The sequence below is a fragment of the Rattus norvegicus genome, chromosome 1, assembly GCF_021556685.1.
Source record: "Rattus norvegicus strain SHRSP/BbbUtx chromosome 1, alternate assembly SHRSP_T2T, whole genome shotgun sequence".
Lineage (NCBI taxonomy): Eukaryota > Metazoa > Chordata > Mammalia > Rodentia > Muridae > Rattus > Rattus norvegicus.
The window spans coordinates 82,537,745-82,565,097 of NC_141534.1; the positions used below are offsets into that span (position 1 = coordinate 82,537,745).

General features: G+C 37.5%; 1 pseudogene; it reads right to left on the bottom strand.

Moving 5' to 3' along the window:
• Positions 1 to 18,244: 18,244 nt before the first annotated feature.
• On the bottom strand, positions 18,245 to 27,307 carry LOC148007230 (glyceraldehyde-3-phosphate dehydrogenase pseudogene; annotated as a pseudogene).
• Positions 27,308 to 27,353: the final 46 nt, after the last annotated feature.

The window sequence follows — 27,353 nt, forward strand, 5'->3', positions numbered from 1 at the left end:
CCATCAACAGTGGAGGAGTGTTCCTCTTTCTCCATATCCCTGCCAGAATTTGTTGTCATCTGAGTTTTTGTTCTTAGCCATTCTCACTGGTGGGAGGTGAAATCTCAGGGTTGTTTTGATTTGCATTTCCCTTATGACTAAAGATGTTGAACGTTTCTTTAGGTGTTTCTCAGCCATTCGGCATTCCTCAGCTGTGAATTCTTTGTTTACTTCTAAACCCCATTTTTTAATAGGGTTATTTGTCTCCCTGTGGTCTAACTTCTTGAGTTCTTTGTATATTTTGGATACATGGCCTCTATCTGTTGTAGCATTGGTAAAGATCTTTTCCCAATCTGTTAGCTGCCGTTTTGTCCTAACTTCAGTGTCCTTTGCCTTACAGAAGCTTTGCAGTTTTATGAGATCCCATTTGTCGATTCTTGATCTTAGAGCATAGGCCTTTGGTGTTTTGTTCAGGAAATTTTCTCCAGTGCCCATGTGTTCGAGATGCTGCCCTAGTTTTTCTTCTATTAGTTTGAGTGTATCTGGTGTGATGTGGATGTCCTTGATCCACTTGAACTTAAGCTTTGTACAGGGTGATAAGCAGAGATCGATCTGCATTCTTCTACATCTTGACCTCCAGCTGAACCAGCACCATTTGCTGAAAATGCTTTTTTCCATTGCTTGGTTTCGGCTCCTTGGTCAAAATCAAGTTACCATAGGTGTGTGTGTTCATTTCTGGTTCTTCAATTCTATTCCATTGGTCTATCTATCTGTCTCTGTACCAATATCATGCAGTTGTTTTTTTTTTTTGTTTGTTTGTGTTTTTTTTTTTTTTATCACTCTTGCTCTGTAATACTGCTTGAGTTCAGAGATAGTGATTTCCCCAGAAGTCCTTTTATTGTTGAGGATAGTTTTAGCTATACTGGGCTTTTGGTTAATCCAAATGAATTTGCAAATTGTTCTGTCTATCTCTCTTGTCCCACACGTGACCTCACCAGCAAGAAAACACGCGGGGACATACGAATCCTTGTGGAAGCCAAAAGCTTTTATTAAATCTTAAAGAGAGCCCTGCGCAACCTCATGGCGTGGATTATATACACCCTAGCGTGGCGCATCCACACCTGATTGGTCGCTTACCCATGATCTCATTAGGCACGCCCTGGAGTGGGCAAAGACCTGGCACGAAGGCACTCTTGCACATGCGCACACAGTTAACTTCCTGAAAGGAAGTCGGCTGGCGCGGCGGAGGCCAGCGCCATCTGGTAATGGCTGGAGCTATCCTGGCCTTTCACGTGGGTCGCAGTGGAAGCCAGCGCCATCTTGTGGTGGCGAATGTTAAAGCGGCCCTCTACATCTCCCCTTATTTATTTATATTTTATAACAAATCAATTATTTTATAACAAATCATTTATTTTATAACAAATCATTTATTTTATAACAAATCATGATCACCCTATCGCGTGCAATGAAGAAACCTCAGCAATGTGGAAGGGCTGATCAAAGGAACATTGAGTCTCTCTCATCCCAGTGTAATGGATCCACAGATCCATGGGGTGCAAGAGCAGAGAACTCAGATACTGACTAATTCCTGAGCATAGATAACCAAATTCCAGGGGAGGCCCCTTGTACAATGGCCACAAGTGCTTGAGTGATAACGGCCTTGTCGCGTTTCTGTTGAGATTTGAGTTTGCAAACCAACCATAGCATGAACACTAATCCACAGCATAGGGCTGCACCAAACAGAGCCACTCCCGATAAGTAGCAGGCACCTTATCTGGTTCACCTCAGCTGTTACCACCAAGGGCCGTAGTCAAGCCGCTCCTATAATAGAATTTAGAATTCCCAATTGTTAATAACTACTCCAGAAAGTTTACCCACTGTGCTTGTCTAACTATAGATTGGGGGAGGATAACTCCAGACACTGCAGACACAATGTCTGCAGCAGTAATGGCTGCTACAATAGCAGCGAAAGTGTCAAGGTCTTTTCTAGGACAGTTCAGGATCAGTCATTTTTCTCTGGAACAACCAGCAGACAATGGAACCATTTCTGAGATCTGTACAACCAGGGCAGAGTTCCCCAGTCCACAGCAGCTTTACGCAGGTGGCATTCCTGTGAACCTACAGTCTGTAAAATGACCAGTTAAGGCAGCAAGAGTCACCAGGGAATGAAGGGGGCAGCAACGGCTGGAGTCCAGTCTTCTCCAGCAAGCAGCAGTGCACAGAGGGTCAGAGAGCCGGCCATAGTGGGACGGGACACACGCAGCGGTAATACGGACTGCAGCAACGGCAAAATCTCAGTGATGACAAAGGATGAAGGGGAATTTTTCATTTTCCTCTCAGGGCAGAGGGATGACTCCAGGGACCTGAACCACGAGAGCTGAATCTTCATGTAACCAGGATCAGCAAGTCTCAGCAACCACTCAGGCAGCTGGCACACTCTTGTAGCATCCTGTAGAAAAAACACAAACATTCCCTCTTCCCCATATAAAATATCTGGACAGGATCATGTCAATATGTGGATCTTTCTATTTCACCTAGGCAGAAGTATACCTAGTTGTAGGGTGTCATAAACTTTGGCATCCAAATTTTAAAATTGAAATAAAAGGAACATTATTTAGTATACAGGGATAACTCCCCCTTTTTATTTATGAAGATATAGTAAAGATATTATTTATTAAGGTATGTCCTCGAGGATTAAATTGAGGACACTGAGCACTTGTATTTATAAATTGACTTGTATATCAAATTATTGTCTCCAGCATTATTGTTTTGGATATATAAAGAATGAGATTTTTTGACTAATTGTTCCTATGTAAGGCCTATAATCTGTCTGGTATCATTGTCCTCCCTTGTTAAAGAGCCCAGGCAATCTAGTTTGAGTTCTTAAATGTCCTATAAAGGAACAGTACTTAGTGCTCTTAACCACTAAGCCATTACTGTAGCACCTCACAAACTTTATTTACCTAAACATAAGCATTAATTAGAAATGTCAATTCTTGTAAATATTGTCTAGATTTAGTCGTACTAGAAATTCCTGAGCTGGCAGGGAGGGGCTGAGAATTTAAAGTAAGCAAATGGATTCTTCTTTTTTTTCATATCAACTCTATTACCATTTTCAAAGTTAGGGAAGTGCCTAAGGTTTAAATTAGTTGTCTGAGCGAGAGTACTGAAAGGTCAGTGAGTTGTCAGACATTCACACTGAAATCACTCATTGATTTTAAGTAGAAAACCTGTTCTAATAAAGCATTAAGTAATTGAAATCAATTGTAAACCACAAGCCACACATTGGCTATCAGTATGTGAATTGAAAGTTTGATTTAAAAACAGTGGCTAAACTACAGAATTTAATAATCTGTGTTGAAGCAATAGAAACTCAAGAGAATAAACAAGTGATCCAATCATATATGTAGCCTTTTCATTAGATGAATCACCTATAAATACACTAAGCGCATTTCTTATGGGTTGTATGCACAAATATATAGGAAGTACAAAAGCATGTAAAGAGTAAAATTATCAATTTTGCCTGAAAAATTTTTATATGTAATAGGCCAAATATCAGTATTTTGTAATAACCAATTAACTGTTGTTTGGAATAAGATATGTTTCACAAGGTTTCTTTTTAAAATACTTCCATGACTCTAGTCTATAATTCTGTATTAACGCAGCTGAAGCTTTATCTCCAATGTGTATAAAAAAGACCTAAGTCCTCTGGTAGGGTGAGGTACTTAGCCAATTAACATATCCTTAGAAGCTTAAAATTAGTTTCAAATATTCTTTTCTGGAGTAGTCTAACAGCTACTCCCCAAATATTAAAGCTCATTTTGAGAGCAAAGGTTTGTAGTAAAAATTTCCATATACACTGAAAGATTTAAAGTTCTAGCTTTTTATATTGAAGAAGCAACAAAATTACATAATATAAGGCTATTAGCCATTCTTAATGATATCACTCTATGGGCTCTCTAAAATTATAAGCAGGCTCACGAAATGAAAACCCAAAATCAATCCTCTAAATCTATCTTGAAATGGCAGTTGGAGTAAGTAAACTGGCTGTAATGTTCTCACAAGTTCTAAAACCTCATCAATCTTTCATAAATCTTGTAACAATCTCTACCTGTTTGATTTTTTCTTAATTAAAAATAAGTTTGAGTTAGTCAATGTAACATTGGCAATCCTAATCACAATCTGTAAGTTCTCTTTGTAACACCAGAGCACAACCACAAGGTCACCTGAGCTCTGAGTACATGACTAGGCAGCTGTCCTTGGGGCAGTGGAATAGGCATTAAAATACAGATAGCCTCAGGGCAAACCACAACTAGGAAAGCAAAACTCAACCTCCAACAAACTAGTACAAAGTTTGACTGCCAATTCCTATATATGAACGCACGATGGCGTAGTCTCTAGTACCTCAACAAAGAGACATTGTCCTAAATTCTTTTAGAAGCCTGGTTTCTAGGATAAGAATTCTATAAAAATATTATCTCAATTTAGACCTGTTTCCCTGGGTTGGCTCATGTTACATGTTGTCTAGAAATGACTCCGTCTAAATTACCAGCTTTATGTCAACTTTCTGTTACCAATATTATACCTTTTTAACCATATCCAATAACCAAAAAGCCAACAATCTATGACCAAGGCAAATAGAGCATATTTATACATTTAAAACCAATGAGAAACAAAATTGAAGTGGCTACACATATCTTTAATATTTAGACCAAACACCACTTTTACCTTTTTAGCTATGATTTTTAAGAGAAGCACCTTGTCACCTGTTGAGTCAAATAATAAGTCAGGGATTTCTCTAAGAGAAACAGCTCTCAACTCTTGTACCAAAGAAGCTGAGAAGCTGCTGGTGCCTTTAAGATCAGCTCGTGCAGATGCTTAGCTTCTGGGCAGCTTCTCCAGCTGACCCATGTTCCTAGCTACAGGTGCAGGGCTCTAAAGGCCTGATTGAAACTGGTTTTTATTCATTTGTTCCTTTTTGAAACGAGTTAAAACCAAATCAAGGTGTGAATGACCAGCAGATAATGCTTTTACCATTTTTTTTCTTTTGCACATGAAACATAAAACATTTAAACAACGAGAAGCAAGAACCACAGACATAAACTGACAGACATCGGGACATCCTGGTGCAGCAGGGACAGACAATAGACAAAGAGGGAAAAAAACAGATGGTGTTCACGGTGACTATCCACTCGAGTGGAGTCGATATGGACGATGGATTGTCTCAATTCCTGGACTAGTCCATCAATGTGTTGAAACCCAATTCTGAGTTATATTATCTGAGCAGCACAACTGACATTTGCCAATGGTATGGAAGTGAAACACAGTCCTGAGTATTTCCACTCACAACCCAATTACATTAACTCCATCAAGCTGTGCATGGGCATTGAGATGTCCTTTTGTTTGATTCTTCTGAATAAATTTTCAGGCGGTCTGCCTCTATCAAGCCTAATCAGTATGACTCTGCAAATCTTATAGAGCCTGATCACACCTTTTACCAGCACAACGACAAAATTTGTCTCCCAAAATATTGTGTTCCTTTTATCTCCTTTTCTTTTCGTTTTTTCTTTAGAGACCTATTCTCCCTCCGACATACTTTCTTGTTGCTCTGTAAGGACCCTCTGACCTGTCCTAACGGCTGTAATGGCTTCCCACACAAAGAAAATTACCAGCCTTGTCCACAAAGGATCCATAACTTTTGGTTTCTTCACAGTTTTTGAAGGGGTCCCTCCCTCAGTAGCCGAGGTGGCCACTGTCCCTGGGGCATCCTTTCCCCATACTATCACCTCTGACGGTGGTAAGACCGCAGAGGGGCCTGGTGCTTGAGATTGATCAGTATCATTTTTTCGTTGCAACCTTTCACTACGCTCCATTTCTGACATGCTTTCCTGAATTTCGTCCAGGGCCTCTTGGCCTGCCGCTATTGTAGGACGAAAAATGTCTTTACCTAAACAATCCTTAACCATCTGTCAAATTCCTAATAGTTCCTGGCCTCAGACTACCAAGAAATAGAGGCCTCAACAGCACCCTCAGCAGAAGGAGAAAGATACGATAGGTCAAGACCAAAGAATTCGGAAATTATCGTGTCTCTCGGAGTTTACCTCTATTCCTGCCGCTTCTGGATTCTCTCCGCGGAAAGAGGACTCCCTCGCGGCGCCTGGCGATGGTGTGGCGTTTTTTATTCCGGGTTTCGGCACCAAATGTCCCACGCGTGACCTCTCCAGCAAGAAAACATGCGAGGACATATGAATCCTTGTGGCAGCCAAAACCTTTTATTAAATCTTAAAGGGAGCCCCACGCACCCGCATGGCATGTCTTATATACACCCTAGCGCGGCTCATCCACACCAGATTGGTCGCTTACCCATGATCTCATTAGGCACGCCCCGGAGTGGGCAACGACCTGGCACGAAGGCACTCTTGCACATGCGCACACAGTTAACTTCCTGAAAGGAAGTCGGATGGGGCATTGGAGGCCAGCGCCATCTGGTAATGGTGGGAGCTATCCTGGACTTCCACATGGGGCGCAGTGGAAGCCAGCGCCATCTTGTGGTGGCAAATGTTAAAGCGGCCCTCTACACTCTCTTAAGAATTGGATTGGTATTTTGATGGGGATTGCATTGAACCTGTAGATCACTTTTGGTAAAATGGCCATTTTTACTATATTAATCCTGCCCATCCATGAGCATCAGAGGTCTTTCCATCTTCTAAGGTCTTCTTCAATTTCTTTCTCCAGAGGCTTGAAGTTCTTATTGTACAGATATTTTACTTGCTTGGTTAAAGTCACACCGAGGTATATTATATTATTTTGGACTATTATGAATGGTGCCATTTCACTAATTTCTTTCTCGGTCTGTTTTTCTTTTGTATAGAGGAAGGCTACTGATTTATTTGAGTTAATTTTATACCCAGCCACTTTGCTGAAGTTGTTTATCAGCTTCAGTAGTTCTCTGGCGGAACCTTTGGGATCACTTAATATACTATCATATCATCTGCAAATAGTGATATTTTGACTTCTTCTTTTCCAATCTGTATCCACTTGATCTCCTTTTGTTGTCTGATTGCTCTGGCTAGAACTTCAAGGATTATATTGAATAAGTAGGGAGAGAGTGGAAGGCCTTGTCTAGTCCCTGATTTTAGTGGGATTGCTTCAAGTTTCTCTCCATTTAGTTTAATGTTAGCAACTGGTTTGCTGTATATGGCTTTTACTATGTTTGGTATGGGCCTTGAATTCCTATTCTTTCCAGGAATTTTATCATGAAGGGGTGTTGAATTTTGTCAAATGCTTTCTCAGCATCTAATGAAATGATCATGTGGTTTTGTTCTTGCAGTTTGTTTATACAATGGATTACATTGATGGTTTTCTGTATATTAAACCATCCCTGCATGCCTGGGATGAAGCCTACTTGATCATGGTGGATGATTGTTTTGATGTGCTATTGGATTTGGTTTGCCAGAATTCTGTACTGAACCCATCTGGACCTGGGCTCTTTTTGGTTGGGAGAACTTTAATGACTGCTTCTATTTCATTAGGAGTTATGGGGTTGTCTAAATGGTTTATCTGTTCCTGATTTTACTTCGGTACCTGGTATCTGTCTAGGAAATTGTATATTTCCTACATACTTTCAAGTTTTGATGAATTTAGCCTTTTGTAGTAGGATCTAATTTTTTTTTAAATTTCTTCAGATTCTGTTGTTCTGTCTCCCATTTCATTCCTGATTTTGTTAATTCGGACACACTCTCTTTGTCCTCTCATTAGTCTGGCTAAGGGGCTATCTATCTTGTTGATTTTCTCAAAGAACCAACTTTTGGTTCTGTTTATTCTTTGTATGGTCCTTTTTGTTTCTACTTGGTTGATTTCAGCTCTGAGTTTGATTATTTCCTGCCTCCTACTCTGACAGGAGGAATTTCTTTACTGGTCCAATCTATTTTGATTTCTGTTGGCTTCTTTACGAATATAGACATTGCTTTCTTTAAGTTAGGGACAATTTCTTCTAAAAAATTGTTGAAGATATGTACTGGCCCTTTAACTTTGGAGTCTTCACCCTCTTCTATATTTATTAACCTTAGGCTTAATCTTCTCATTGTTTAATGAATTTTGTCTATGTTTTGGGCTAGGAGCTTTTTCAGTTTTACATTATCTTTGATGGTTGTGTTAATGTTTTCTGTGGTATCTCCTGTCCCTGAGATTCTTTCCTCAATCTTGTTTATTCTGTTGGTGATGCTGGCACCTATGATTTCTCTTCCCTTCCCTAGGTTTTCTATCACCATGGTTGTCTCACTTTGTACTTTCTTTATTTCTATTTCCATTTTTAAATTCTGGATGGTTTTGTTCATTTCTTCACCTGTTTTGTTGTATTTTCTTACAATTCTTTAAGGGATTTTTGTGTTTCCTCTTCATTGGCTTCTAATTGTTTACTGTTATGTTCCTGTATTTTAAAGGAAGTTATTTATGTCTTTCTTAAACTGCTCTATCATCATCATAAGATGTGACTTAAAGTAGAAATATCATTTTCCCAGAGTGTTTGAATATCCAGTATTTGCTTTGGTGGGAGACATGGGTAGTGATGATTCCCAGTAGCCTTGGTTTCTGTTGCTTTGTTTCCTGTGCTTGTCTCTCACCTTCAGGTTATCTCTGGTCTTAGCTTGTTTTGCTGTCCCTGAGCTTTCAGGATTGACCCAAATTTTGAGAGTCTAGCTCTCTTTCCCATGAGCATAATTTTTTAAAATTAGAAACAAATGGCCAATTAGATCCTCTTCCTCCTCTTCCACGTCCTCTTCCTTTTCCTTTTCTTTTCTTCTTTGTTCTTTCTCTCTCTTTCTTTCTTTCTTTCTTTCTCTCTCTCTCTCTCTCTCTCTCTCTCTCTCTTTCTTTCTTTCATTCTTTCTTTCTTCTTTCTTTCCTGTGTGCTCTACATCTTGCTCACTGGATGAGTTATCATAACTCAAACCACTATTCTTCCATCATTATCCATCTTCGGGACACCTTGGGTATCTGCCCATCCGTGCACTACAAATCTTTGGAGCAATATGTGCTCCTTTTCCAACTTAGGTCATACAAGGTAGTCTAGCCAAAGAACAAAACCTTCATATAGGCAACCATTCCTGGAACAGACCCTGCTCCCATGTGCAGCACCCAAGCTGCACATATGTTACATATATATAGAGAAGCCTAGGTCCAGCCAGTATATGCTACTTGTTTAGTAGTTCAGTATCTGAGAGCCTGAGAATTCCAGATTAGTTGATTCTGTTGTTATTTCTGTGGACTTCCTACATTTTTGGGGCATGTAATCTTTCCTCATATAACTACATAAGAATCCTCAGGATCACTGCACTGTTTGGCTGTGAATGCTTGCATCTGCATCAGTTGCTCCATGGAGCTTATCAGAGTGCAGCTGCCTTTGATTCCTTTCTATAAGTGTAACAAAGTATTTCCTTTAGTGTCAGGAATTGGCACTTGCGCATGGAAACTGTCTCATGTTGGTCTAGTTCCCTCAGTCTCTTCTCCATCCTGATAGATCCACAACTCCAGCATTTCTTGTAGACAGGGTAATTTTTGGTAGAAAGTTTTGTGGGTGGTCTGGTATCCCTGTAACACTACTGGAGTTCCTGAATGGCCACTGGAGGCAGTCTACCCCTGACTTCATACCCTTGATGCTGTTAATCACAGCTAAGTTTTCTCCATTGATTTCTAGGCACCTCACATTTTCCAGGACTCTATCTTTTCATGGAGATGCTCCCTATCGACGCCTGCCAATTGGCTGTAGATTTCCATTCATTCTAATGGACATCAAATCATTCATCTTGAAATTCCACACACCTGATCCCAATATCTGACTCCCCACACTATATCCTCTCCCACCCAGTTCGACCCCTCACTCTGCCTTCCATAAACTTTCCATTCTTCTTTCCAAGTGAAGCTTAAACATCTGCCCTTCTGCCCTCCTTCATGTCCAGTCTCCTTGTGTCTATGAAGTGTGGCATGTGTATCTTCTCTTTTATGGCTAAAATCCACTTACAGGTGAGTACATACTTTTTGGGATCTGTGTTATCACATTCAGGAAGAATTCTCAATATACTTCTATTTGCCTGCAATATTTACAGTGGCTTTGATTTTCATGAAAATTTCATGGTAGATATACAGTTCCTACTATGCAATTTTTTTTACATAACAACTTATATACAGAACAATCCTCTCTATACATTTTATTCCTGAAATATCTAAAGCATGGCTTATGTAGGAAAGAATATAGGGAAAAATTAGAGGACATCTAATCCTCCTTATTTGCATTTTATTCTAACACAATATGGAGTTATATTTCATTATTTTATGTCTAAATTTTGTTCTGTTACATATACTCAAATATTCAAAAGGAGGTCAAATATGTCAATAGTATCAGTTCCTTTAAGCCACTATAATTATTTTGTATCCATATTAATCATTATCATTATTTATTTCTGTAAAATATACCCAAATAGAAGACAAGTTAGATATCAAATGAGATTTTATCTTAAATAAATATTTTGACAATTTTGATAATAAATTTTAATACATTTGAAGTAAAATGTAAGTTCCCATTTATTCTTATTGTATATAATTTATAAAAATAAGAGATTATGCCTTTTATTGAACTAAAAGTGGGGTGATATGAAAGGAATGTCTTCTGAAGTGTATTGATGTTTCACCTGTCAAAAAATAAAACTAAAAACAAGGATCAATGTTTTGAGGCAAAAATGATAGTTGAGTTATCTGGCAGAGGGAGAAGATTCTTTTAGATAGTCGAGTGCAGGGGATTAACCCAAAAACAGAAAATGAGGGTCACATAAAAATAAGAATCAGGTTATCAGTATTGGTGATAAAATTATGAACTAGTTGGGGAAGAAGAAAATCTTTTGGCCTATGCATTTATTCATAAAATATTATGTATGTTAAACTTTATCATTTCTACACTTCCTGTCTTTGCCTGATTATTTCCAAACCCCTGCCCCCGCACTTTCTTCTGTGATCCTCTCAAACTGTTAGCTACTTCTTCACAAATATTCCATGATAAAGCTAAATTGAACAATATCTTTCCCAAATCACTTTCACTACTGTATATATACATACAGTATGTGTATGTGTGTGTATTTGTGTGTGTATTTATGTATGTGTGTGTTTTTGTGTATGTGTGTGTAATATACATTTCATCATTCTTTCTGCCATGACAATAAATGTTTAAACCTCTGAACTGTAATAAAGCTCCAAAAATGCAAATATCCACATATTTATATGGATGAGCATATAAATATAGCCTGCTAAACCTTTTTTTAATTTGTTGTGTATGCATTTTACCATGCTGACTACTTTGCTTTTAAACAATCCATTAGGCAGATCAACCTTGTGAAAGCTAACTATCCCTAGCTCTGTGTTTATCAAGTTAGCCTGTAGTTCTTTGTCCAGAAACGTGGCCTGAGTGTATGTTTTCAATTAAACTTTACCATGTCTATTAATATTTTCATTGCTCACATCTTGTTTATTAAGTCATTTTGAGAGAGCAATATTCACGGCAATTTTTCTGGTATTCTGACGTTCAATATTTCCTCTTTGTTCCTTGACCATTGATGGAAGAACTTGTGATATAGATGAATCCACTGGAATTAGGCTCACCAAAAGTTGTTCATCACTACATTGTATACAATTATGGATTTTTGTGGTGTTCCCCATTTCTGATGAGGAATAGCTTCACTGATGAAGGCTGTTAGCTAGCATCCTTTATCTGTGAGCCTAAATTTAAAACTTAGTAAAGGTTTCTGCTATTATAGATGCTATATTGTGCCTAGAATTCAGAAGCCTGTATGCTGGATTTTTAATGGCATTATGTTTTCAACAGTGTTTGTTATTTCCTAACAGGATCAATATCCAAATCTATTTGATGCATGATCCACCATATCTTCCCAGATATGAGTTGCAGAACCTGTTTGAGAACAGTTTTCAATCATTTATTCATTCATTCAATCATTCACTCATTCATTCATTCAACTGCTCCTCCTCCAATATTCATCTTCATTCTCCTATCAGATTGAGTCACAATCTGATCCACTTATATTTATATTTCCACACACATAATTCTAACCACTACTCCAAGTTTCCCTATCATGTAACCATTCCTTTCTTTGTTTCTGTTTTTCACAAATTGTCTCAAGAATCCTCACTTGAAAGGTCTTCCACAATCCAATTAACAATGCTGAATTCTTCAAATGTGGTATTCCATGACAAGTTCTTGGTTTTCTCAAAACTAGCTGGAAGTTTCTACTGTGTGAGTATGTTAAAATTGCTCTTTGAGGTCCATGACACCGATCACTCAACAGATTTGATCCACAGATTTCCATAATGAGGCGAAATTCTAAGTCATTTATCCTATGAATACCTGCAGTCAATTATAAGCAGAATAAATAAATTCCCCAACTTCAAGTCCCCAGGTTTCTGGTCTTGAATTAGTTTATAAAAAACAGAAAATTCAAATTCTTCTGCTGAGCCAGTCATCTATAATCATCTTAAATTCAGAATTTTTGTTCCACATATCCTATTTCTATTACTTTATATTCTCTCCACACATTGTTTCCTATATGTAAAGAGATTTCCTCTGTTAAGTACAATTTAACTTTTTAATACTGAGAGATAAGAAAGACTTATAAACTACACAGGACATGTGCACACACTGGAATGAATATTGATATAAACAGTACCTGTAGAAAACCAAAATTTTAAATTTAGGAAATCTTTTAGGAGTTTTGGTCCCAATTCACCACTTTTCTTCTTTATGTTCTGCAAAATTTTAGTAAGAGTAAATATCTGGTGCTAATCTCTCTGTAGTAGACAAAGATATGACAAACTTGTGTTTCTCTACCTGATTGCAATTTTCATTTCAGCCCCAGTGGCAAATGAGAGTTCGCTTTGGGGTTCAAGATTACTTATGAATATAATATGATAAGAAGAAGAAAAGTACATAAAAAGTTTTTGTGAACATTTACAGAAACACTAGAGGTTTCGAGAAGGCATTAGTTTTCATTGTCTCTTAAAGCTGACCAGGTGTTATGCGGACGATGATAAAACCTTTGAGGCAGATTTTTAAGAAAGTGAGAGAAGACTCAGTGTCAAAGTGCTACCATGTTTTAATGATTATTTCCAACAAAAGGCACCTAGAACACTTAACACTTAAATATTTCTTAGAATATTTTGTATTTGCAAATTTGTTTTATGTGTTAGTCTAAAATTATTAATTTTCCAATCTCTTTCAGATCCCCTACCACTATTTCTTCCAAACTTCATGTTTTCAAAGAAGAAAGAAAAACAATTCTGCTACTTAGTCAAGTGAAATGAAATATAACTAGAGTATAGACATAAATTGGCCATCTTGATGAGTATATGTTCAGATATTTGTGGAATGTCCTGACATCCTGCACTCTACTCAATTTTTCTAGATTGGTTTTGGAAGGTTATGAGCATATTGGTAAAACAAATGAATTATTGAGGGGAAGTACACTATCCTGTCTGAACAAAACCTTACTTGCATCATACGCTACCTCTGGTTTTACATACCTTCTGATTTGTCTTCAAGGATGATTATTGACTCTTGAAATGAAAGGTGTGATACAGATATTTGATGTTAGCTGGACCTACCACCTTCTATTACTCTCACCAATTTGAATGATGGTGGACACATAAGTTAATTATCATAAATTTTGAAAATAAAATCCCTCAATGAGGATTGAGGCATAGACTCATCATCAATATAAAAATAAGATTCACAGAAATATTATTAATTTTTCATTAAGCTGAATATTACTGCTAGATCCTTCTCCAGAATTTAGGTAGCTTGGTAACTACATATCCTCCACCCTGATAATGGTGCCAGGCATGGGTACCATCTTGTGAAGTGGACCTTTATTTCGATTAGGAAGACATTAGTTATTCCTTAGATGGTTATGACACTCTTACAACAGGGATAATGTTGTTGTACCTTTCAGGGACCACAACTGGGTAATATTTTTTATTATTTCTATGACTATATTAATAGACTAGTTGATTCTTCCACCTAGATTTCTTAATGTTCTCTGACTCAAATGTTGGCTATATTCAGTAATGGGTACTTACCTTATGTATACCATTACTGCTAAACTTTACAGATCATAAGCATCATCCTAGATTGTCCTCAATTTATTTCTTATCTTAGAAATATCTAACCTGCCCATTTTAGAATACTCACCAAAGGAAGATAGTACCTGATGTCCCAAAACATTTCTAAAGGATTAGGAGTTAAAGCAAAATTTGCTGTCACATAAAGCAATAGGAATCATTAGAACATTTAAAATAATCTAATAAAAGACACGAAGATACTCTGATAAATATTGTCCTCTTGCTTCTTTTTAAAGGTTAATATTTTTACTTTAAATTTTTAAACTTAATCACATCATTTACCCTTTTCATTCAATGTTTCAATCCTTTTCATGTATACTCCTCAAAACTATTGTATTTATAATATCCATTAATGAATTGTATATAAATAGAACCTGCATTGTTCTATTTATAGAACAATAGAGCATAAAAAATACATTTAATATTGCAGGGCTGAAATCTTGGTGTTAGATTACCTTCTGAAAATTTCTGCCCTTGGGAAGATTATTTCTCCCAATTTCAGCATTCCTTGATTGTCTGTAATTCTCTGCATATGTTTGAGTACTCAGGAACTTCAACACATTCTTGTTACTATGCCTATCAATATCACCCCTTTCTCATTTTTATTTAGGGAGCCAAATTTGACACATTATGGATGCCATCTCTCCACCATTTGTAAAAGAGTAATCTCACAGAAAACTTCCAGTTCCTCTAGATCTTGCAACATTTTAACTTGCAACATTTTCCTCCACTTTGAACTCAAAGTTTTATGTGCAATTGTGTTGTAGATGAATAAGGGATGGACATCACAAGATCTCTTATTCTCTGAATTTGTTTCTGTATGATTCTGAGTAATGATACCCATCTATTTCAATCCATATTTCTCTTAAGTGTCAGATTGTAGTGTTTTGTGAGTATAAGGATAAATATTTACAATGCTGTTAGGATTCATATTGGTTTAGTACATTTGCAATAGAAGATTCTCTTTTTAGATCCAAGAATTCTCTACTCATGGAATGTTGGGAAAGGTTCCAACAAAGTTTTCATTTCCTCCACAAAGCATAAACTATTCCTAAATCATTTTATCTGTCCACTAATAATCTAAAATCAAAACAGGAAGAACATCCCAAAAAATTAATACATATATGAATTCAAGGCCTCTGTTTACAAATACTACCTAGGACAAAGTTAATTTCTATGAAGGAAAAATGAATACCAAGAGAGAATTGTATTAGGTAGTTAAGGCCAGTCATACAAAAAACAGTCTGAAGTGGTGGCACACATCATTAAGCACAGAAATAAGAAGACAAGGACACAGATTATATGCCCAAGGCTAGCCTGCTTTACAAAGTATGTTCCAGTACTGGCATTTCAAGGAATGTGTAATGATGTCATGTCATATAATGTTGGAGGGCCACAACTGAGGTCTTTCTGATAATGTAGCAAACATTCACATACTTACAATACATCCATTCCAACAACTGCATTTACAAGGCATCTGTTGAGGAATTGCTATAAATGTTTGGAAAATGAGGATTCAGAAGAAGAGAGTCTAGTTATAACCTCATTCTTGTTCCTCAGTCTCTGGTCTCTAGGACTTGCTCAGCACCCAACAACACTAGAGTGAAGGTTCACTACCACACTTCTAACTGGCTCCCAAAGATGCTCACTGCTCACTTAAAGCATTTTATCACTTAATGGTGTGCACAAGTGTTTCGAAGAAGTGATTCATCTCCATCAGGAAGCACACTGTGACATGATTCTTTCATCATCTAGGGGCAGGAGGGCTGAGGTATTTTAAATGTAAAATTGAGGACTTTGTTCCGCTTGGACTTGCATTGTCTGCAGGGTGAGAAATATCAGTCTATTTGCCTTCTTCCATATGCAGACATCCAGTTAGACCAGCATCAGTTCCTGAAGATACACTGCTTTCTTCCTGAAATAATGTTAGCTTCATTGTAAACATCAATTGTCTGCAACTGTGCAGTATTATTTCTGGGACTTTAATTTTAACCTACTGATGAATTTGTCTGTTCCTATACCAATATTGTACATTTTTGTTACTCTAGATATGTAGGACAGGTTGAAGTCAGGTTGTGAGTTCTTAATGATTGTGTCTGTTTCTGTCACGATTATAGGTTTATTTTAAAAGGTGAATTTGAACTTAATCAAAGTTTTCTGAATAAAATTTGTTGAGAATAATAAAAAATTTTCTTGAATTTTCAGATATAATTGAGTAAAGAATTTTAAAAGTGTCATTATAATTCTTAGGGTTATTTGTTTTTTTCTTGGGATGAACACATCCTCTGTCCTGATTTCTTTAATTTGGAATTTATCTCATGATATTTTACTTAAATTGGCAAAGTGTATGTCTGTATTAAGTTTTTTTTAATATAAAACTCTTTGTTGTCTTTTATTCTTTGTGTTCTTTTCTCTGTTGCTATCTTATTCCCCCTAATTTTGTTTATTTCTTACAATTACTCCTCATATGTTTTCTAAGTTGTTTTATTCTTAAGCTTTCAAGTGTGTTGTTAACATGTTATATGCCCTTAATGTAATGAAAACTTATCTTAACTTTCATTTTGTTGCATAGATTTGAGTATGTTTTAAATTATTTTCAATGAATTATAGGATGTCTTTAATTTCTTTGTTCATTTTTGTCTGGTTTCAATAGTTATAACAATTGTTCAGCTTACATGAGTTTGAAAGGGTTTTGGGTATTCTCTTAGTCTTGATACTCTGTAGTTATACATGCCAGACTGATAATATAAACGGATTTCTGGGATCTGTAGAGATTGGCTTTATAACAGAGTATTCAGCAATTTGAGAGAATAATCCACTTGTGAAAAGAAAAAATTTTATCCATTTTTGATTATTTGTAATGTTCTTTACATTTTTATTAGCATATTTTGCATGCAAATATATGTTACCTGCAGTTAATTACCATTTAGATTTTTTTCTGAACAACCAATACATTGTTTATAATAATACATTGAAGTCTCTCTCTATAAATATGTGAAAGTTAGTGGGTAATTTAAGCTTTGGCTGATTTCTTTTAAGTGGGAATCCTAGTATTTTTGGCAAAAAATTGAGAATTGAAGCAATTGGATTTAATATGTATTATCCTTTATCTCTTATGATTTGTTTAGGATTATCGTGTATTTTGTTACCTACTGGAATGGCTTCAGCAGCTTGCTCCTTAGGTCCATTTGTGTCATTTTTTTCTGCTGTTTATTCTGAGATAATGTATATCTTTGATGTTGAATTATATTACTTGTATGCAGCAAAATGATTGATTAGATGAGGAAAAGCATTTGAAAATATCCCATACCACTTCATAATAAAACGATGGCAGCCATTAGAGATACGTGTGAGTTACTGAAACATGATGAGAATAGTTTACAACATGTACACAACCAACATTAATAATTTTGATAATTTTTAAAATAACACTTAAACATTTTCATCAATTTTTCCATTTGTGGAGACTTACAAGAGTATGACTGGTGCATTTAACATGACAAATAAATTCATAATTGAGATAGGATGTGTATCTAACCTGACATTGAGAAAGTGTTGGTAAACAGAAACCAAATGATTTATTGAGTATTACAATTTTGTGTGAAGTATCACAAAAGATTCCAGTATGTATGGCAGTAGATATATGAATATGTTACAATTTATCCAAAGTTCTGGTGGAATTTTCCAAAAGAAAACATGCGTGAGCATAACAAATATGTAATTTTCTGTCTTTTTTTGTTGTTTTATGATTGTTCATAATATGCAAATGGTATGAATCTTGATGATTTCAACAAGCAAGTAAATAAAGAAAGCATATCATACAAGACAGTTATTTTACTTTCAAAAAATGGATACCCATTACTGCCATGTATTCTGCATATTTTGTGTGTACATCAAACTTTATTGATGGTATTCAAGGGAGTAAGGAGGGCTTTATAGGCACCTCATTTGGGGGGTTGCCTAGGATAGAAATTTTGAGGAAGATGTTCAGTCTTGACTTTAAAGTTGGGATGGGTACTCCTAAGCAACTGAGGGCCTTTCTCTTGCTCTTAGTATCCTTACTGGGGTGGGGTGGGTGGTCCAGTGTTTCTTACTCCTTGGAAAACATGTAGTCCATGAGGTCTATCACCTGCTACTGTAGCCATATTCACTGTCATACCAGGTAATAAACTTTACAAAGTTGTCATTGAGAGCAATGCCAGCTCTAGCATCAAAGGTGAAAGAGTAGGAGTTGCAGTTGAAGTTACTGGAGACAACTTGGTCCACAGTGTAGCCCATAATGCTCTTTACTAGTTCTGCCTTACCACTTTCTTGATGTCATAATACATGGCAGGGTTCTCCGGGTGGCATGTCAGATCCACAACAGGTACACTGGAGATAGGAACAGGGAAGGTCATCCTGGTGAGCTTTTATTCAGCTATGGGATGACCTTGCACACATACTTCGCAGTACCAGTAGATGAAGGGATGATCTTCTGGGCTACCCCACAGCCAACGCACACCAGATTTTCATAGTAGCTTCTCAGCCCTCAGCTCCACAGTCTTCTTAGTGTCAGTGATGGCATGGACTATGGACATGACCACTTCCATGATGCCAAAGTTTTCATAGATGACCTTTGCCAGAGGGGATGAACAGCTCCTGGTGCAGGATACATTGCTGATGATCTTGAGTATTTTGTCATATTTCTGGTGGTGCATACTCATCACAAACATGGGGGCATTGGCCAAAGGGACAGAGATGATCTTCTTGGCACCACCCTTCAAGTGAACGCTGACCTTCTTCATTGAGGTGCAGATTCAAATAGACTCCATAACATGCTCAGTGCCAGCATCACCATATGTGATGTAAGAGGGATCTCACAGCTTGAAACTGGTGAGGGGCTTCCTGTTGATGACAAGCTTCCTCTTCTCACCCTTTATTGCACCATTGAATTTGATATGGGTAGAGTCATACTGGAACATGAAGACCATGAAGTTGAGATCAATGAATGGGTTGTTGATGGCACCAATCTCCATTTTGCCAGAAGCAGAGAAGGCAACCCTGTGAACCGGGCACCCGATTCAGCCAAATCTACCCACATCGACCTTGCCATCGTGTCTACAGGAATAGGCTGGCATTGCTTAAGAAGATGTGACTGACTCTGGAACAGGGAGGAACAGAGTGCTGTAAACTGCATTCTTAGAATTTTTACAGTGAGCTATGTATCAATTCTTAAACGTAACTATTTAGACTAAAACTCACAAGCAATCTGATAAATGTTTAAGGAAATGGACTTTATGCAATGCAGAAATGATTGTAAAAGTGGATGAAGTTAAACACATATGATTTCTGGGTCCACTGTTCTCATGGTCTTATCACAATTTATATGGCAAACATTAAGGGGTTACATACAAATATGAAACTTTGCATAAACTTTCTAGAATTATATGATCTTGTTAATGAGAATTGAGGTTATAACAGGATGTTATCATTTTTTAAGGCTTTTTTTTTATTAACTTGAGTATTACTTATACACATTTCGAGTATTATTCCCATTGCCGGTTTCCGGGCAAACATCCCCCTTCCCCCTCCCCTTCATTATGGGTGTTCCCTTCCCATCCTACCCCCCCTTGCCGCCCTCCCCCCAACAATATAGTTCACTGGGTGTTCAGTCTTAGCAGGACCCAGGGCTTCCCCTTCCAATGGTGCTCTTACTAGGATATTCATTGCTACCTATGAGGTCAGAGTCCAGGGTCAGTCCATGTATAGTTTTTAGGTAGTGGCTTAGTCCCTGGTAGCTCTGGTTGCTTGACATTGTTGTACATATGGGGTCTCGAGCTCGTTCAAGCTCTTCCAGTTCTTTCTCTGATTCCTTCAACAGGGGTCCTATTCTCAATTCAGTAGTTTGCTGCTGGCATACGCCTCTGTGTTTGCTGTATTCTGGCTGTGTCTCTTGGGAAAGATCTACATCCGGCTCCTGTCGGCCTGCACTTCTTTGCTTCATCCATCTTGTCTAATTGGATGGCTGTATATGCATGGGCCACATGTGGGGCAGGCTCTGAGTGGGTGTTCCTTCTGTTTCTGTTTGAATCTTTGCCTCTCTATTCCCTGCCAAGGGTATTCTTGCTCCCCTTTTAAAGAAGGAGTGAAGCATTCACATTTGTTCATCGGTCATGAGTTTCATTTGTTCTAGGTATCAAGGGTAATTCAAGCATTTGGGCTAATAGCCACTTATCAATGTGTGCATACCATGTGTGTTTTTCTGTGATTGGGTTACCTCACTCAGGATTATATTTTCCAGTTCCGAAAATTTGCCTCCGAATTTCATAAAGTCATTGTTTTTGATAGCTGAGTAATATTCCATTGTGTAGATGTACCACATTTTCTGTGTCCATTTCTCTGTTGAAGGGCATCTGGGTTCTTTCCAGCTTCTGGCTATTAAAAATAAGGCTGCGATGAACATAGTGGAGCACGTGTCATTTTTAAAGGTTGGGGCATCTTTTGGGTACATGGCCAAGAGAGGTATATCTGGATCCTCAGGCAGTTCAATGTCCAATTTTCTGAGGAACCTCCAGACTGATTTGCAAAATGGTTGTATCAGTCTGCAATCCCACCAACAATGGAGGAGTGTTCCTCTTTCCCAGCATCCTCGCCAACATCTGCTCTCACCTGTGTTTTTGATCTTAGCCATTCTCACTGGTGTGAGGTGAAATCTCAGGGTTGTTTTGATTTGCATTTTCCTTATGACTAAAGATGTTGAACATTTCTTTAGGTGTTTCTCGGCCATTCGGCATTCCTCAGCTGTGAATTCTTTGTTTAGCTCTGAACCCCATTTATTAATAGGGTTATTTGTCTCCCTGCGGTCTAACTTCTTGAGTTCTTTGTATATTTTGGATATAAGGCCTCTATCTGTTGTAGGATTGGTAAAGATCTTTTCCCAATCTGTTGGTTGCCGTTTTGTCCTAACCACAGTGTCCTTCGCCTTACAGAAGCTTTGCAGTTTTAGGACATACCATTTGTCGATTCTTCATCTTAGAGCATAAGCCATTGTTGTTTTCCTCAGGAAATTTTTTCCAGTGACCATGTGTTCCAGATGCTTCCCTAGTTTTTCTTCTATTAGTTTGAGTGTATCTGGTTTGATGTGGAGGTCCTTGATCCACTTGGACTTAGGCTTTGTATAGGGTGATAAGCATGGATCGATCTCCATTCTTCTAAGTGTTGACCTCCAGTTGAACCAGCACCATTTGCAGAAAATGCTATCTTTTTTCCATTTGTTGGTTTTGGTTCCTCTGTCAAAAATCAAGTGCCCATAGGTGTGTGGGTTCATTTTTGGATCTTCAATTCTGTTCCATTGGTCTATCTGTCTGTCCCTGTACCAATACCATGCAGTATCACTATTATATAGTTATCACTATTGCTCTGTAATACTGCTTGAATTCAGGGATAGTGATTCCCCCTGAAGTCCTTTTATTGTTGAGGATAGTTTTAGCTATCCTGGGTTTTTATTATTCCAGATGAATTTTCAAATTGTTCTGTCTAACTCGTTGAAGAATTGGATTGGTATTTTGATGGGGATTGCATTGAATCTGTAGATCACTTTTGGTAAAATGGCCATTTTTACTACACTAATCCTGCCAATCCATGAGAATGGGAGATCTTTCCATCTTCTGAGGTCTTCCTCAATTTCTTTCTTCAGCGTCTTGAAGTTCTTATTGTACAAATCTTTTACTTGCTTGGTTAAAGTCACACTGAGGTACTTTATATTATTTGGGTCTATTATGAAGGGTGTCGTTTCCCTAATTTCTTTCTCGGCTTGTTTCTCTTTTGTGTAGAGGAAGGCAACTGATTTATTTGAGTTAATTTTATACCCAGCCACTTTGCTGAACTTGTTTATCAGCTTTAGTAGTTCTCTGGTGGAACTTTTGGGATCACTTAAATATACTATCATATCATCTGCAAATAGTGAGATTTTGACTTCTTCTTTTCCGATCTGTATCAACTTGACCTCCTTTTGTTGTCTGATTGCTCTGGCTAGAACTTCAAGAACTATATTGAATAAGTTCGGAAAGAGTGGGCAGCTTTGTCTAGTCCCTGATTTTAGTGGGATTGCTTCAAGTTTCTCTCCATTTAGTTTAATGTTAGCAACTGGTTTGCTGTATATGGCTTTTACTATGTTTAGGTATGGGCCTTGAATTCCTATTCTTTCCAGGAATTTTATCATGAAGGGGTGTTGAATTTTGTCAAATGCTTTCTCAGCATCTAATGAAATGATCATGTGGTTTTGTTCTTTCAGTTTGTTTATATAATGGATCACGTTGATGTTTTTCCGTATATTGAACCATCCCTGAATGGCTGGGATGAAACCTACTTGATCATGGTGGATGATTGTTTTGATGCGCTCTTGGATTCGGTTTGCAAGAATTTTATTGAGTATTTTTCGTCGATATTCATAAGGGAAATTGTTCTGAAGTTCTCTTTCTTGTTGGGTCTTTGTGTGGTTTAGGTATAAGAGTAATTGTGGCGTCATAGAAGGAATTTGGTAGTGGTCCATCTGTTTCAATTTTGTGGAATAGTTTGGATAATATTGGTACGAGGTCTTCTATGAAGGTCTGATAGAATTCTGCACTAAACCCGTCTGGTCCTGGGCTCTTTTTGGTTGGGAGACCTTTAATGACTGCTTCTATTTCCTTAGGAGTTATGGGGTTGTTTAACTGGTTTATCTCTTCCTGATTTAACTTCGGTACCTGGTATCTGTCTAGGAAATTGTCCATTTCCTGAAGATTTTCAAGTTTGGTTGTATATAGGCTTTTATAGTAAGATCTGATGATTTTTTCAATATCCTCTGAATCTGTACTTATGTCTCCCTTTTCATTTCTGATTTTTTAATTTTGGATACACTCTCTCTGTCCTCTCATTAGTCTTGCTAAGGGTTTATCTATCTTGTTGATTTTCTCAAAGAACCAACTTTTGGTTCTGTTGATTCTTTCTATAGTCCTTTTTGTTTCTACTTGGTTGATTTCCGCTCTGAGTTTGATTATTTCCTGCCTTCTACTCCTCCTGGGTGTATTTGCTTCTTTTTGTTCTAGAGCTTTTAGCTGTGATGTTAAGCTGCTGACATATGCTCTTTCCAGTTTCTTTCTGCAGGCACTCAGAGCTATGAGTTTTCCTCTTAGCACAGCTTTCATTGTGTCCCATAAATTTGGGTATGTTGTACCTTCATTTTCATTAAATTCGAAAAAGTCTTTAATTTCTTTCTTTATTTCTTCCTTGACCAGGTTATCGTTGAGTAGAGCTTTGTTCAATTTCCACATATATGTGGGCATTCTTCCCTTATTGTTATTGAAGGCCAGCTTTAGGCCATGGTGGTTCGATAGCACGCATGGGATTATTTCTATCTTTCTGTACCTGTTGAGGCCCGTTTTTTGACCAATTATATGGTCAGTTTTGGAGAAAGTACCATGAGGAGCTGAGAAGAAGTTATATCCTTTTGCTTTAGGATAGAATGTTCTATAAATATCTGTTAAGTCCCTTTGATTCATGACTTCTCTTAGTCTGTCAACGTCTCTGTTTAATTTCTGTTTCCATTATCTGTCCTTTGATGAGAGTGGAATTTTGAAATCTCCTACTATTATTGTGTGAGGTGCAATGTGTGTTTTGAGCTTTAGTAAGGTTTCTTTTACGTATGTAGGTGCCCTTGTATTTGGGGCATAGATATTTAGGATTGAGTGTTCATCTTGGTGGATTTTTCATTTGATGAATATGAAGTGTCCTTCCTTATCTTTTTTGATGAATTTTAGTTGAAAATTGATTTTATCTGATATTAGAATGGCTACTCCAGCTTGCTTCTTCTGACCATTTGCTTGGAAAGTTGTTTTCCAGCCTTTCACTCTGAGGTAGTGTCTGTCTTTGTCTCTGAGGTGTGTTTTCTATAGAGAGCAAAATGCACGGTCCTCGTTGCGTATCCAGTTTGTTAATCTATGTCTTTTTATTGGGGAGTTGAGGCCATTGATGTTGAGAGATATTAAGGAATAGTGATTATTGCTTCCTGTTATATTCATATTTGGATGTGAGGTTATGTTTGTGTGCTTTTCTTCTCTTTGTTTTTTTGCCAAGACAATTAGTTCCTTGCTTCTTCTAGGGTATAGCTTGCCTCCTTATGTTGGGCTTTAACATTTATTATCCTTTCTAGTGCTGGATTTGTAGAAAGATATATTGTAAATTTGGTTTTGTCATGGAATATCCTGGCTTCTCCATCTATGTTAATTGAGAGTTTTGCAGGATACAGTAACCTGTGCTGGCATTTGTGTTCTCTTAGGGTCTGTATGACATCTGTCCAGGATCTTCTGGCTTTCATAGTTTCTCGCGAAAAGTCTCGTGTAATTCTGATAGGTCTGCCTTTATATGTTACTTGACCTTTTTCCCTTACTGCTTTTAATATTCTTTCTTTATTTTGTGCATTTGGTGTTTTGACTATTATGTGACGGGAAGTGTTTCTTTTCTGGTCCAATCTATTTGGAGTTCTGTAGGCTTCTTGTATGGCTATGGGTATCTCTTTTTTTAGGTTAGGAAAGTTTTCTTCTATGATTTTGTTGAAGATATTTACTGGTCCTTTGAGCTGGGAGTCTTCACTCTCTTCTATACCTATTATCCTTAGGTTTGATCTTCTCATTGAGTCCTGCATTTCCTCTATGTTTTGGACCAGTAGCTTTTTCTGCTTTACATTATCTTTGACAGTTGAGTCAATGATTTCTATGGAATCTGCTGCTCCTGAGATTCTCTCTTCCATCTCTTGTATTCTGTTGGTGAAGCTCGTATCTACAGCTCCTTGTCTCTTCTTTTGGTTTTCTATATCCAGGGTTGTTTCCATGTGTTCTTTCTTGATTGTTTCTATTTCCATTTTTAATTCCTTCAAATGTTTGATTGTGTTTTCTTGGAATTCTTTCTGGGATTTTTGTGACTACTCTCTATGGGCTTCTACTTGTTTATTTATGGTTTCCTGGAATTCTTTCAGGAATTTTTGCGATTCCTCTCTGTAGTCTTCTACTTGTTCTCTAAGGGAGTTCTTCACATCTTTCTTGAAGTCCTCCAGCATCATGATCAAAAATATTTTTGAAACTAGATCTTTCATTTCTGGTGTGTTTGGATATTCTGTGTTTGCTTTGTTGGGAGAATTGGCCTCCGATGATGCCATGTAGTCTTGGTTTATGTTGCTTGGTTTCCTGCGCTTGCCTCTCGCCATCAGATTATCTCTAGTGTTATTTTGTTCTGCTATTTCTGACAGTGGCTAGACTGTCCTATAAGCCTGTGTGTCAGGAGTGCTGTAGACCTGTTTTACTGTTTTCTTTCAGCCAGTTATGGGGACAGAGTATTCTGCTTTCGGGCGTGTAGGTTTTCCTATCTACAGGTCTTCAGCTGTTCCTGTGGGCCTGTGTCTGGTGTACACCAGGCAGGTCACTTGCAGCAGAAACGTTGGTCTTACCTGTGGTCCCAAGGCTCATGTTTGCTCGTAGGGTGCTGCCTATGAGCTCTCCGTGGCGGCAGCAACCAGGAAGATCTGCGCGGCCCTTTCCAGGAGCCTCCGTGCACCAGGGTTCCAGATGACATTTGGTGTTTTCCTCTGGCGTCAGAGACGTGTGCAAAGTGCAGTCTCTTCTGGTTTCCCAGGCGTGTCTGCCTCTCTGAAGGTTTAGCTCTCCCTCCCACGGGATTTGGGTGCAGAGAACTGTTTATCAGGTCTGTCCCTTCAGGTCCCGGCGGTGTCTCAGGTGCAGAGATCCTGCCGCTCCTCGCCAGCTAAGGGTTTTTGATGCTACCATAGGCTGCCCCCTCAGGATGTTATCATTTTGAACTAATATTTGAGGGATATCAGACTTTTCTGAGTCTGGATATAACAGTGTGTGTCTTTTAAGCACTGTGTGTGTGTGTGTGTGTATGTGTTCATGTGTGTGTGTTCGCACACCTGTTTGCACACCTTTGCACGAAAAAGTAGTGGGAGTATCATTTGAAATTTGAATAGATGTGAAGTAATTGGGAATTAATGTATCATGTGAAGCTGGTAATAAGAAAATATAGATGAAAATATCAATCTTGAATTAAAAATTGAGAATGCACACAATATCCTGAAGAGAGAAAGAGGTTGATTGAACTTTGGAATGATTCAGTAACAAGACGTGCAGTTGATAATATTGATGGAGATGCAGACATTAGCAAAATACATGATACATGTATTTTAGTCAGTATGTCATAAAGAAAACTGAAGAAAAATGTGTGGTGTAACAATCGACATGTAGATAAGAAATACCCAAGTTAATAAAGATGAAAAAATCTGCATTCATCCTATCATTTTCACTGCAGTGGCTTTTTGGAACAAAATTTAACAACTGGCATATGAGAGATGAAAAAATTGAAAGAGAAAGGGAAACTGGTTAGGATGAGAAGAATTTGTAGTTTTTCAGGAAATGTGTCCTGGTCAAGTGTGAGAAAAAGCTGCAGCACAAACGAACTTGCAGATCCTAGGTTGTTTGCTGTGGTAGGGAAAAAATGCATTGAAAACTTGCTATCACATTACTTTATGCATTTGCAGGAATTTTCTGTAATTATATCTTATGTTCATTTTAGAATATGCCTTTAGATTGGTAATTTTACTGATGAGGTAAGGCATAGGAATCTCCTGGATTGCTATTGCCTACATAAAATTTAAGGTAAGTAGAGTCCAATGCTTTTGTGTGGAGGCTAATAGATGCTGTTTATTATTAGATTTGAGCCAAACAGATTTGGTATTTTTCTTTGATTATTGTTGATTCTTTAAAATAAAAATTTAACATTTTTATTATCACCAATTCTGCGATGAACTATACTTCTTTTTCTAATTTTTAGATATATAGGACAAGAGTAATTATTCACAGACTATAGGAAGCCCTTTTAATGATCAAATTTTAGATTTCCTGTGTTCTTTGTTGTACATGGAACATAGCATTAAAATTTATTTATCAAGGTTATTACAGCATTCTTCTGTAGAATATAGTGCAGTAAAATTCATTATAGAAATTTCATGCACATGTTGCAATGTATTTTACTGGTTCTTGTGTCTTCCTCACCATCTTCTATAGCCCCAAAGTTACTGAGTACGGCTCTCTATTCCAATAACCATCATCTCTTTACGTTTGTAGGCCATGTCCTTATTGTTCTCTGGGTACTAATCCTCTATGTATATGTAAATC